General features: G+C 41.1%; 1 pseudogene; it reads left to right on the forward strand.

Moving 5' to 3' along the window:
• LOC137985198 (zinc finger protein ZFP2-like) overlaps positions 1–9,506 on the forward strand; it is a 14,285-nt pseudogene extending 4,779 nt beyond the window's left edge.
• Positions 9,507–15,000: the final 5,494 nt, after the last annotated feature.

A 15,000-nucleotide genomic window follows, 5' to 3' on the forward strand; every position in this document is an offset into this window, starting at 1 on the left:
AAACCGAAATCTACCTATTTTCCGACTGGGTTTGCCATAGGGCAACCCAGTAAATAGTTTTTTAAATCTGAAAAATGAGCATAGTAACAACATAGAAAACCAGGAACAAAAACGGGAACTTTTTTACAGAATACTGTGCATTTTTTTTCATCCAAATATGTAAGTATTAACTTTTGACGTCATCCTCATCGCCAACTTAGGGAATGACATCAGACCGACTTTTCCGCCATATTGATTTTGGGTTCATGTCCTGTTGCTTCCAAGCTCCAAAGCAATGATGCTGGGGTACCAGGCCTCCTATTCCGAGACTTCTTGCGATTTTTTTTTTCAATCCGACCGACCGACCCAATATCAGGAAACGCATTCGACGGTAAACGAAAAAAAAAAAAAAAGAGATGGCCAAACTAAAATATGACAATTTATAGACCTTGGAATGAAATAGTTTGCACAAGATTTTATCTAAATCTATAACACAACTATTTCACACTGAACCACTGGTTATTTGCTCAATTGCCAAATGATGATGTCAATAGCACACCTAGGCAAAACTTCTCATGATCATCAAACTGAAAATTATCTGATGGCTTTCATTATTAAGACATTCGTCAATTGATCTGTGTTCTTGCTTTGGCAAATCACTGCTATGACGTGGCAGCTCTTTCAGCTGTTTTGTATTGCTCTATCTCTTCTGGAAGCTAGGCTACCTCCCCCACAGGCTTGTGCAACCACTTTTTAATGCTAACGTCGCCTGGGTCTTCCCCGCCCTCTTGCGGCCTCCACCCTACTTTCACTAGCTGTAATAAAGATCGGCCCTGATATTTGAGTGTCTTCTCAGAAATTCAAAGTTATACTTCCTCTTTTGCCTCTTTACAAAGTTTATTTTCTGAATGTTTTGTTTGTGTTTTTCATTCTCCTAATACCTTAAAGTCTGTTCTTTTGGTCGGCTGTCCATGGAATAACCGCAAAGACAATTATTTTCCTTTACACTTCGTTTAAGGTGGTCAATGTTTTTACATGCGGTGATCGCAAAAGGGAAAATACAAGATGTGAAATTTGTCATTTAGAAAATACTTCGTAGTAACAAAGGTCTTATTATTGCATGTTATTCTTTTCAGATTTTCGACCAAAACCTCAAATTGTCCCTGACTATCAAAAGCAAGGAGAGGTAAAAGTAACGTACAAATGTTAAATAAATAAATAAATAAATAAATAAATAATTTTGATCTATCGGTGGTTGCAATGGTTGCAAGTGCAATGTTGCCATACAAGGGCGTGTATATCACATGCAAAGCCGAAATGTGGATACTGTTCTAAAGACTTAAATTTCTTCGACCCTTTTATAGGATTTGTGTGGCTAGGTTTGAAAAACCTCTTGATTTCTGTCAAAAGAAAGTCGACTTGTCACAATGATGTTGGCAAATAGTACCATCGTATAAGTCAGAAAAAAAGAGGAGTGCTTCGCTGTCATCTTGGTGCACTTAATCTTACAGCTTACGCTTCAAATTGCTCTTATCTCTAAGTACCTACCCTGCTTGGTAATTTTGCAGGTAGAGGAAGTTGAAGATGATGACTCAAGCGCCTTCGATGAATTGGGTCGATTGGGTGAACAGATGGAGTTTCTTTCACCAACCAACACTGAGGCAAAACAGAGTGTCGAGAAAACGACAGGCCTTAAGGGTGCAAGAAAAAAATGTAAACAGGTTAAACACATCCAGTACACTACTCGAGGAAAAAGACATTGTTACTGTGAAGCTGAGGTTCCAGAGGATGACCATTACATCTGTAAGTCGACATCACAGGGCGTGGAGTGAGGGTGGGGAAAGACCCTGGTTTTCAGTTGTACAAGCCTTCTACATTTCTCTCCTTACGTATACATGCCAAACTCAATAATGTTCACGGGTCAAACAAATCCAAGTTTTTCCAACTGCTCCATCCGAGTAAAATTGTTTAATTTACCAGTAGAGAAAGAAAAAATATATATCTCACGATGACGGTGCGACGCTGTAACCAACTGAGCTATGAAGCCACTGATATTGGGAGCTGGTCATTTGTGGGTTCTAATGTCCCCGTGAGGAATGAATCAACGATGAAATGATACATACCTCTTACTAACCGAGTTCGAGGTCCGTACTGTAAGTTGCGGACCTCGTTTTTTCCCGTTGATTTAACGGACCGAGAAAACGAGGTTAGTAAGATATTTATTATATCTCTGAGGTTAACCGGCGCGCGAGCAAGGAACTAGTCAAAGTGAAGCGGAAGGTTCAACTGCCACAAAGAATGCCGTGCCAAAATCCCTAAAACTAAATCTTCTTGGCTGTTAAGTTTGAAATAGTTGCTTGCAAGATTCAAACAGTTTTCAGTACAAGTTTATGCAACAGAAATGACATGAAAAACTCGCTAGATGATGTTTTAGCGGGCTGTACAGCGGGCCGTACTGCAGAATACGGCCCGCTACAGCGCGCGTACTATCTGAGAGATATAATAAATGAAATGAATCATATATTAGTTTCTTCGAAATACATTTTAAGATAAAAACTAGCGATAAAATTTTCGGACGTTTCGATCTCGCTGAGATCATTTTCAAGTTTGAAAAAAAGTGACAAAAACTTTGCAAAGTTTTTGTCACTTTTTTTCAAACTTGAAAATGATCTCAGCGAGATCGAAACGTCGGAAAATTTTATCGCTAGTTTTTATCTTAGAATCATATATTGAATCCTAAAATTGCGCTCATAACTGCGAGGATCATAGCTTCACTTGATTTCATTTCCGCAGTTCAATATATGATTCATTTCATGTATCATTTCGTTCGTTGGTCACATTGGCAGGGGAAAAGGGGGAAAAATAGATCGTTTTCACTATCACGCAACAAAAAAATTAAATTCTAAACCGTTACATGAAACATGTATATAACGAGATGTTATAAAAGACTACATAAACAATTTCTCAAAGTCTCAAATTTGTGTGGTACACCATTTTTTAGTTATTGACCGAAACGTCTCAGGAAGTTAACTTTTAAGAGCTTTTTTCGGTGTAAAAATATCGTACACCAAAATGGCCGCCGGAAATCAACAAAAACATTTGGAATTCGCTTGCCATGAAAACGCGTTCTTTTCGCTCTGATACACATACGCATCAACACAATCTCCTAGGGCTTGAAACGTTGTAGCTGTTGAAAGTTAAAAGGAAAGGCCGTTTTTAAAAATGCTGTATTTTCAAAACGAAAGACGCTACGGGGAGTGAAAAGACTTTATCTAGATTGTCTTCAAGGCAGTGCTGGTAAAAATGTCGCGATTTCCATTTTAGAATATTAATGACGTCACGTGAAAACGATCAATAGATTGTTTGTGAGTGCATGACAAATGATGCTTAAGCCGGAATTTCTTCCCAAGATTTGTCCAAGATTGCAGTGTCCTGTACTAAAAATATTAAGCAGTTACTGTCATTATACCCACTGAAGGCCAAAACAATAAAAACTCAAAAACCAGCATCTTCACTTGCAAAAAGGGAAGTGAGTGCATCATCCCTGCCAGCAAAATGTTTTTATGCATCTTTTCTTTTTGCGTTCGCTGGCCATGACAACCTATGCCATGGGTCGAAACTCATTTTGATCCAACCGCCGTCCACAACCTTGAACGGTCACTCTTCAAACCGCATGCTCAATGGTATGTTTGCTGACTGTGATTTGAGCCTGCCGTGTCCCGCGTGAGCCCACACAACATGAAGTATCACTTGAGGCGTTGGTCGCTACGTTACCTCCGCGCATGCTCGACACAGTGAGTTTTGGCATAAGTATCTTTTCCCGTACTAGCAAGCCCAGCGAGCGCAAAAGAAAAGAGACCTCAGCTAGCAAGGAAGAGTGCATCATAAAACTTAAAAATAAATGCATGTTGTAACGTACTTTTATATAGCCAACTAGCAGGTTTTAAAACAAAACAATATATGTACAAACAAAACAAATGTCTCCTCACTCTATTTCAATAGGCCATTTGCGAGTTCACGTCTGCCTCCTTCGAAGCGAGTCTAGGTGCGGCGCTTTTTTTGTATTTGGGAGTCTACGTGCGAAGTTCTTCTTATAAAAATTATTTTTCATTCACATTTAAAGTAGAATTAATTACCATCACAAAAACTCGGAAACGGCCTATTGTATTCTAACAATAGGCTGACTGTAGTTAGCGTGTAGTGAAATTTCTGATATTTTAGTTGATATTAATGTAAAAAAAAGCAAAGGAACTTTATTTGAGTGTCTAGTCGTTCTAGCGCTGGAGCACTAATTGGGAACACTATAAACTGAAATTAACAATTAACGCAAATCAAGTCAAATGATAGATGGTTTTTAGGAGAGGGGAAACCAGAGTACCCCAAGAAAACCTCTCGGTGCAGAGTAGAGAACCAACAAAGTCAACCCACATATGACGCTGAGTCTGGGAGTCGACCCCGGGCCACATTGGTGGGAGGCGAGTGCTCTCACCACTGCGCCATCCCTGCACTCCCAATAAGGTTTAATTGAAAATTGAAAATTTCCTTTTGCTTAAGCAATAATTATTAATAAAATATCGAACGCAAGCAGGAAACAGTGATCACAGACCGTGAAGAAGAAACGTATACTGATACAAATCGAACATTTGTAGATAAAAACATTAACCCATCTATATGTTCAAGGAAAGCCCCTTGCAAACGGACGCAACCACTCCCAACAATATGAGGACGTTCAGGTGTAGTATGGGAAGGGTGCGACCCATCAGACTTTTGTAAACTTACAAAATTCGGTTGCCATCTTGTTTTTAACACGTTAATGCCTTACTATCTCCATGGAGACCATATAAAATGCGCGTGCGTGGCCCCAACAATGTTGAAAGAGCTGTAAAAACGGATCCAACTTGTTTCGTTGCGCTTCGGCGATCACGGAACAAGAGAAATGTTGGGAGTTGTTAGCTCAAACGATCAACTTGTTTCAAACTTCGCGCAACCATAGTTAATAGAGGGGAATGGTTATGAAAACCTACAACTTTCTTTGCTGTAGGTTTTTGTTCTCCTTTCTGGCCTTGACCGTGCACAAAACACAATGGTTGTTTACTCCGTACTGATGAACTAACCAATAGAAACGTGTTGGTTACGTAATTTATGCATAGTGTATGAGCGCAAAACAAAAGATTGTGCACGGTCGTGGACTTTCCAACCTAAATCTTGGCATCTTTGTTTGCTCCTTTGATGTTTGCCGAGCTTCCTAACCATGAGTCCCCTCTATTAACTATGGTGCAACAACTCCCAACAACATGCAACAGGGTGTGCAAATGGACGCAACATGTAACACCCAACAGTATTGAGAGTTTTTGGCCACAAATGGTGCGTCTGTTTGCACTGGGCTTAAGATTATTTTTCCTCTTCAATATTTACCCCTGACATCCAAGAGTTGTGAGCTTTGCGAGTCCTCACAGACATACTCCGAACCAAACCTCTTTAGACAAAAAAGGGATTTTATCTTTCTTAATTCTCAATATTTTCTTTTCTCATTGACTTTTTCAGTTTGCGAAGATTGTCAGGATCTTCATTACGGTGATTGCCCAATACACGGGCCTTTGCGCATTATGGAGGACAAGGTTTTGGAGCAACCTTCGGACCTGTCAGCAGCAGTAGCATCTGTACCGGAAGTCTTAAAAATTGACCAGTCCTCTATTCCAGAGGCAGGCTTAGGGGTATTCAGCAAAGTCCTGATTCCTAAAGGAGTTCGATTTGGACCTTATATAGGAGAGAAAGTAGGATGGGAAAACATGACCGACAGAACAGATACAAGCTACTTTTGGGAGGTGCGTCTCAGTGGTACACGTCAGTTAGCGTAGAGAGTAAGAAGAAGACTGAGCAATGCTCGTCCACAGCTTGTGCCCTCCTCCCTTCGGTCTTAAATGCAAGTCGCAAGATATTTCATGTTGTGGTGGGAGGGATTAGGAAGATTAAAATGGCGCGCAACTGCTTTTTGATGCATCTGTGCCGTTTTTTTCTACATCTCGTAGGTGTTCGCGAAAGCGATCCGCCAATCTTCTTCCTGTTTTGCCTATGCAAGTCTTCTTACATGGTCTGTAGGTTATGCAATAGATGACAATTGCGGAGGTGCATGTAAAGTGGTCAGTGATTTTAACGGATCGATTCGGTCCTGAGATCTTAACCATGTTAGAAATAAAAGGACAAGTTTTGCATCGTGTGCGTGTACATTTGATAGTTTCCGGTTGGTTGTCAGACGTAAATGCGCTCTTAACTAGAAATTACCTATGTTTTTGTCGCGTTTGAATGATCATTGCAAGGAATTTTGAAGTTTTTGAGAATGACATTTTTGACTGCAAGGTTTTGTGGATGGTAGGTGAGGGTGACTGGACGTTTGTAGATAGCAACTCATTAACATTCGTATATAAGCCATTCAATGTCTTACAAAATATATGGGTGAGAATTGTTGCCATAAGTGTCGAGTTAATCATGAAGTATGCGAGCTTACCAGCGTCGCTCACGGAGAGGTGGGAGGAGAAAAAATATGTGGGACCCTTTCTGTTGGTGGACTTTCGACAAGAGAGTGAAAAAAGCCACGCTTGGCATACAAAAGCCCTTCAGACTTCCTTGGGGGCTTAAATGACCAACAGGGACAAGGGCACGCAAACAATGACGAGATTATCGAAAAGGGGTAAGAAATTCGCGCCGCGGCTTTTGCTTGTCCTGGATATGCTGTGCAGGAACCGTCGCCATTATGCCACATATCATTCTTATAGCCGAGCTTTTAACCATCAAGAATTACTTGTTTGTTGTAGATTGTAAAAGATGGAAAATTCAGCCATTTTGTGGACGGTCGTGATGAATCCAAAAGCAACTGGATGCGCTTTGTAAATTGCTCTCGTTCAGAGGACGAGCAGAACCTGGTATCCTTCCAATTTCGAGGAAAGATTTACTACCGCACCTATAAACCCATCAGTCCAGGAAAAGAACTGCTGGTGTGGTATGGAGAGAGCTATGCCAGAGATTTGGGTTTATCCACTGACAATAGTCACTGCAATGTTGATCCAGAGAATGTAAATGGTAAACAAAACAATATCTTATCTCTGAAATCAAAAACCCTGGCTGACGTTAACAGCTTGCATTGCACACATAGAGTCCCCTCAAGTGAGCTCCCCATTGCTAAAGGTAAAGGAAGGTAAAGGTCGTCGTCGTCGTAATTAGGGAGCTTAGGATCTACGACGACGACGTCGACGAAAACGCCAGAAAACAATGATATCATTGGCTAAAAGAGCATAAATAATCGTGCGGCACGGATTTCAGCTCATATTTTTGTGGTTCTCTGCATGACGACGACGTGAAATCACTAGATTTTAGGGGTTTTGACGACAACGTGAGCATGCAACAGAGAATCTTTCATTCTCTATTTTCAGTCTGAAACGCTCGTACCAATTTATTTTTAGGATACTTCGCCCACATTGTACGACATGAACGAGATGGAATAATCGCGAAAGACTTTTACTAGAGCAAAGTTCTATTTTGAGGTGACGTTTTCGTCGACGTCGCCGTCGTAGATCTTAAGCTCCCTATTATTTAAGGTCGGTAATTCCTTTACCCTCTAGAGGGTATTCGCACAGGAAGCCGACGGTGCGCTCATTTTACCCCCCTGTTTCCATCAGTGCTCCGTTTTAAGGGTATTTAAAGCTACTTAAGCTATACTGAAAGGAAAGAAGTCGAAACAAGGATATGAGATCCGGCGGTCGAACTCGGAAGCTCTTCCACCAAGGCCGCGCACTAACCGACTGTGCCACCCTTGCTTCCAAGTCCTAATAAGGTGTTTAAAGAGAAACCCTTTAATATTTGATGCTGATCGTAGGTAATAATGACCATAAAATTGAGTCACACTAATTTAAAACAGCAAAGAAAAAAATACAACCGTTTTTGAAAGTCAAAGAAATGAACGAATGCAGAGGAAAAGGAATTGTTCTTATTTCAAAGTTATTACATTTTCCGAGATAATGGTAGTTTTTGCGAAAAATCAACGAGTCATAACTATTCTAGAAGCCACATTACTATCTAAACCAGATATTACCGTTGTTGTTGTGTCTTTGATGGGTTCGACGATGCCTTTGACATAGCATTTACTTCGTTTCCGTGCATGAGATAACGAAACAGATACACTGGGATTGAGTATGTGGGCAATAGCAAAATAAGCCATAGTTTATAGGTTTTTTACTTGGAAAGTGGAAGAAATGTCAGTTTGTCAATAGCGTAACCTAAACTTTGTGTGAATTTCATACCTCTGCAATTTGAGATCAATTTGACCGACAACCAAACTCTTGGTCATTTTTTAGGTGACGAGCTCGCATGTGAGGTCTGTCAAAGGATGTTCACCTCTTTGAACTTTCTTCAAAGACACAGGCGTTTCTGCTTATCTCGTAAAGTCCACAGAACATGGGACTGTGACAAGTGTGGTAAGAAATTCGCTTCACAGAGCTTTCTCAACACCCACGTCTGCTTTGTGGCAAATGACAGGAATTACCAGCGAAACAAAGGAGCAACACATTCAATCAATCAGGATACCAAAAGAATAAAGCGTGCTCACATGGCTGGAAAAGGATATCAATGTACACAATGTAACAAGGCGTTTAATAGGTCTGATCATCTGACTAGGCACCTCCGTACTCATACAGGTGAAAAGCCATATCAATGTACACAATGTAACAAGGCGTTTAATACTTCTGGGAATCTGACTACGCACCTCCGTACTCACACAGGTGAAAAGCCATATCAATGTACACAATGTAACAAGGCGTTTAATCATTCTGGGTATCTGACTAAGCACCTCCGTACTCACACAGGTGAAAAGCCATATCAATGTACACAATGTAACAAGGCGTTTAACCAGTATAGTAATCTGACTACGCACCTCCGTACTCACACAGGTGAAAAGCCATATCAATGTACACAATGTAACAAGGCGTTTAATCATTCTGGGGATCTGACTAAGCACCTCCGTACTCACACAGGTGAAAAGCCATATCAATGTACACAATGTAACAAGGCGTTTAACCAGTATAGTAATCTGACTACGCACCTCCGTACTCACACAGGTGAAAAGCCATATCAATGTACACAATGTAACAAGGCGTTTAATAGTTCTGGTCATCTGACTACGCACCTCCGTACTCACACAGGTGAAAAGCCATATCAATGTACACAATGTAACAAGGCGTTTAATAGGTCTGGTCATCTGACTAGGCACCTCCGTACTCATACAGGTGAAAAGCCATATCAATGTACACAATGTAACAAGGCGTTTAATAGTTCTGGTCATCTGACTACGCACCTCCGTACTCACACAGGTGAAAAGCCATATCAATGTACACAATGCGTTTAACCACTATAGTGATCTGACTAGGCACCTCCGTAGTCACACAGGTGAAAAGCCATATCAATGTACACAATGTAACAAGGCGTTTAGCCAGTCTTGTGACCTTACGAAACATCTCCGTACTCACACAGGTGATTAAACAATTTAAGGAGCTTTTAATGTAAGTAGTACTCTGATCTAGCACCTCCGTACTCACGCAGGTGAAAAGCGATGTCAGTTAGCTCAGTGTAACAAATCTTCCCCCTTCTATCCATCTAACCACGCACCTTTGTATTTAAACAGATTAAATTTTATTTCAAGGCATTTAGCAAAACGACGTACGCCCGAGAGAGTTAAGGCCTGACAGAATGTTAAGTGATCCTTATTGACTGAGTCTTATGGTGCTTTGTTCTTTAAACTTCACAATGAAGGAGTGTTAAAATTAAGACGCGACGGAATGCTTTGCTGGACCCTTTTATCGATGTCTTAAAGATTTCACGCTTTAACCTTGTTGTTTTTAAAAGTCAGCCTTTCATCAGGTCTAAATTGCTCGCGCGAGGAAAAAATGATACCTTGGTGAATCATTCTAAACCATTACAGTTTCTTGAAAGTGTTTGAGCCACCTTAATTTTGGCTTTGGAAGACCTTCCGCAAGAACGGCAATTTCAGCACCAGCCGCACTGACGACATACTTACGAATATCCTACCTGAGATAAATCTCAAGACATTAGATACATCTCAAGATATCATTGAAAGACAATATGGTACAGTATGTGAGGGATTTCCACTCGTTGAAACCCAACCATAAGACATAAAAATATTCTGCGATGTAACATTCAACGTTGTGTTGAGCCAATACTCTCTAAAATGTTAAAGTGCTACTGTGACGAAATTTGCATCTTCCCTATCTAAGCCATTTTGGCACATAAACACGTAGTCTGTGCGAGAAAAAGAATGCTGTTTACCATTTTCAAATATCTCTTTTTGTTCTGGAGATATTCAAGTTTTTTTAATATGCAAATTATCCAAGTGATGACGTCATAAACCCAACCAAATTTTGATCAAGTATGATGGAGAAAGATATCTCAGCCAATTTGTATCAGAAATACTTGGTTCTTTGCACTAAGATTCTAGTAGATGTGTTCCACAATATGAGCATACCATTTTTGTTACCATGGAAACATACTGGGTTCCAGACCTCCCTGACATTAAGAGCTTTTCAGACCATCTTTGGTGTTCTGTTTTGATATTTGCAAATGGTGCCTCATCTGCATGATCCTGCCAGCATATCAAGATGTTAGGTCATGTTTGTGGCCTTGGTAAATGTATTTCTAGCCTGAGATCACCAAAATATTGAAATCAAGTTGGAGGGGACTGGAAAAGAGTGAGTTGCCATGGGAACCAATTTCTTTATAGTCATAGGTGTGTTGCCTTCAGAACTATTAGCTCACCAAGTTTCAATGGTCTCTGTTGCAAATTGACCGAGATAGCTCTATTTATATTCTTGATGTTCTATTGGGTTGGGTGAATGACGTCATCAGCCTTCTCATTTGCATATTGAACACATTTTTCAAACTTAAATATCTCCGGAACCAATGCAGATATTTCCAAACGGTAAACAGCATTTTTAATGTTTTATGGTACTCTATGTGATAAACCAAAAAACTCAAGGGATAAAAATTTGATCACAGTAGCACTTTAAAATAGTGTTTTCATATGACGTCACGGCGGCCATGTTGGTGTACCTAAACAAAGGAATGGCGGCCATGATGGTGTATCAAACTAATCCTCCGGGAATCAAACTCTATTTTTAGGAAAGCATTAGATAACATCTACCTAAACCTGGTGAGCCATATATGCCACTCACAACGTGGAACTTTCAATAATTAACCCATTGACTCCCAGGGGTTCCCCATTGACGAGTAAAATACTCTCGCGTTAGACAGAGTAAAATACTAAGTCTGGCCGGTTTCGGCCGGTTTGGATGTCAATAGGTTAATGGGGACATAGTTTTTCAGTGAGTGCTTAACTCTCTTTTTTTTTTCTTTAATTTTCTTTTACCCGTTACAGGATCCGTTCCAACAGTGGGAAGAGCGCCGGAAATTTGTTAGCTGCAAGTTGAAAGACTGAAAATCAATTCGCTAACAACAGGACCCAACCTGGGATAATTTATCACATGAAGAAAATTATTGTAACGTCTCGAAAATGACCGGTCTATTGACCGTTTTATGACTGAAATAATCCTCGTCGCGATCGATCAGAAGCGAGAGAGCGAGGAGCGAGCGAAAACGAAGTGATCATCTTTCAAGACTCCGCTGACATATCCATGGCTCACCAGGTTTAGGTCGATGTTATCTAGTGCTTTCCCTATTTTCTTTAGTTTGAGTAATCCAGTATGGCTGCTAGTCACGTGAGTCAAAACGCTCCATCGTTTTCTTGAGGCCTCATGCACGATTCACACGTGTGACGTAAGTAAAAGCGGAACTAATGAAAATGCCAACGCCAGGCCGGTGAGAAAAAAAGACGCACGGGCGTGGAACAAGTCCTACACCTTGCATTTGCATTAAGCCACTCTTTTTCTTTGCATTTTTGTCGCACGTCTTCGGACGCCAATCGAAAGTAGAATACTTACACACGGTCATATCGTAATGAAGGCAGGCCACGCTCTGATAAGCTGTGCACTCTGGCCGATTTTATTGCTGCTGGCCGGGGGTGTTCGGTCGCCAACAACAACTTGAGTGGGACGTCTATAATGTTATCATGCTGTCCTGGATCAGATTTCACGGAGGAAAATATCGCATTCGCCGAGATAAACCTGAATTTCTCTCTAAATGTAACTGCTTCTTCAAGGAGCCTGGTTTCGCTTGGATGCGTCATCAACAATGGTCTTGGAATTTGCAATCATCGGCCTTTGTTCCAAGAAATTACACTGACGCTGAACTATGACACTCATAGAAACTGCAATCACGGGCTATTGTTTCAAGGGAACAAAAGGATCACGCCGAGTTACACTTACAGGAGGCGAAAAAGGTGGACATCAAAAAGGATTATTTATTATAACAACTCTATGGCTACGTTTCGTTTAGTACTAATTGGCGATCTTGTTTTCAAGTTAAACCCTGGTCCCTTGGGTGAACGTATAGAAGCCGTTGTATCGACCCGTAAAACTAGCATTCATTGTTCGGTAAGACCTGATGCATCCCGCAACAGCGGCAATCTAATTACGGTGAACTGTTCGGCTGGCATATCTAACTTTTACCTCTGACCCTTTGCTCTGTCAATGCTCGTTCCGTTAAATCAAAGTCTGCTGATTTCTTTGACCTTGTAGTCAATTCTGCGGCTGATTTAGTGGCAATAACTGAGACTTGGCTCACTGAAAGCGACTCCGCGGCGAGACTTGAGATAATTCCACCTGGGTATCAACTGATTAACCAACCGCGCGCCAGCAGACCTGGTGGTGGAATTGCTCTCCTTTACAGAGGCGACATTTCCATAAAAAACATCAGATGCACTGCGATGACATCCTTCGAGTATGCTGAGTTTATTGTTAAATCTGGGTCATTTAGCACTAGACTTGTGATTGCTTACCATCCTCCATACTCTAGAGAACATCCGCACACAGATAGGTCATTTTTAACCGAGTTCACGACATACCTGGAAAGTATCATACTATCAGTTGAGTCTTTGCTCATCGTCGGTGACTTTAACTTACACGTAGACGACCCAGACGACGCTGTCTCTGCTGCTTTTTTGGACACCCTTGAGTCTATGAACCTTGTGCAACACGTGACTGGTCCAACACATGAACACAATCATACCCTTGATTTAGTTATCACGCGTCAGTCCGACAAGGTCCTTTTATGTCAACCAAAGGTTGGCTTTCTTTTTTCTGATCACGCGCCTATCTTCTGTTCTTTAAATTCCATTAAACCTCAATTTAGTTCTAAGTCATATACTTACAGGAAATACAAAGCAGTGGATGTTGTGGCACTTAAGGAGGATCTCTCAGTCTCCACCCTCTGCAATGACGACTTCGCACATTTGGACGACTTGGTTAATTGCTATAATTCTACATTATCGCCGCTGATAGATCGTTACGCCCCTTTGAATAAAAGAACTGTTGTAAACAGGCCACGTGTTCCCTGGATTGACTGTGATATCAAGGCAGCAATCAGAGAGAGGCGAAAAGCTGAACGTAAATGGCGGGCTAGCAAGTCACTCGCGGATTTTGCGGCGTTTAAAAAAAAAAAGAATTACATCACTAAACTTATGAATAGCGCACGCTCCAATTATTATAGCAACTTTATCCGCGACAACAGCACTGACCAACGGAAATTATTTAGAGCAGCTAAGTCCTTACTTTCTGAGTCTAAGACTCTATCGTTAGCGGATGGGACTGACGCTTCGGCACTTGCTAATGATATTGGTGAGTTCTTCCTTCGGAAGGTTAAAGACATCCACTCGAAGTTGGAAACCAGCAGTTCATCGTTTTCCATGGTTGATTCTACTGTTTCACGTAGTGCTGATGTTTCATTAACGGAGTTTAATACTCTCTCTGTGGATGATGTCAGGAAATTAATATCCCGCTCGGCCAAGAAGTCCTCCTGCTTGGACCCCATGCCAACTGTAATGGTTGTGCAGTGCTTAGATGAGCTGCTACCTGTTATCACGACAATTATCAACATGTCTTTAAAGCGCGGTCACTTTGCCGACAAATGGAAGGAAGCAATAGTCACCCCCCTACTAAAGAAACCCGGGACCGAAATGTTGTTTAAGAATCTCCGCCCTGTCAGCAATTTGGCCTTTATCTCCAAGCTGACAGAGACTGCTGTTGCGGACCAACTGCAGTCTCACATGTCTCGCCATGGTTTGTACACAGTTCTCCAATCTGCATACAGATGCCATCACAGTTCTGAGACAGCCTTACTAAAGGTCCGCAATGACATCCTTCTTAACATGAATAAGCAACATGTTACTCTTCTCGTGCTGTTAGATCTCAGTGCTGCGTTCGACACAGTGAATCATGAAATTCTTCTTGAGAGCTTGACGTCGAAGCTTGGTATCGGAGGTACAGTACTATCATGGTTTTGCTCCAACTTATCTGGTCGATCGCAGCGGGTAGCTGTTGATTATAAACTATCGAAGTCATTCCATCTTCACTGTGGCGTTCCGCAAGGGTCTTGTCTTGGTCCGCTGTTATTTAACATCTATTGTAGCAGTTTAATTGATATCGTTGAGGTTCACCTACCTGAATTTCATTCCTACGCAGACGATTCTCAGCTATACCTTTCATTCAGCCCGAGCAACTCTTTGTGTCAAGATGCTGCTGTGAGTGCCATGGAGGCCTGCATTGCTGACATCAAGAAATGGACTCAGCACAATAGTCTTATGTTGAACGACAATAAAAACGACTTTATTATGATCGGAACTCGTCAGCAATTAGCTAAAGTCAATGTAACCAGCATACGAGTTGGAAATCATCTGATAACCAAGTCCAGATCTGTTAGGAATCTGGGTACTTGGTTCAATGATACATTTGATATGTCCCAACATGTGACCAATCTTTGTAGTGCATCATTCTTTCAGTTACACAATATAAGACGCATAAGAAAATATTTAACGCAAGAAGCGGCCGCAACACTGGTGCACTCTTT

This window comes from Montipora foliosa, chromosome 14 (assembly GCF_036669935.1).
Source record: "Montipora foliosa isolate CH-2021 chromosome 14, ASM3666993v2, whole genome shotgun sequence".
Taxonomy (NCBI): domain Eukaryota; kingdom Metazoa; phylum Cnidaria; class Anthozoa; order Scleractinia; family Acroporidae; genus Montipora; species Montipora foliosa.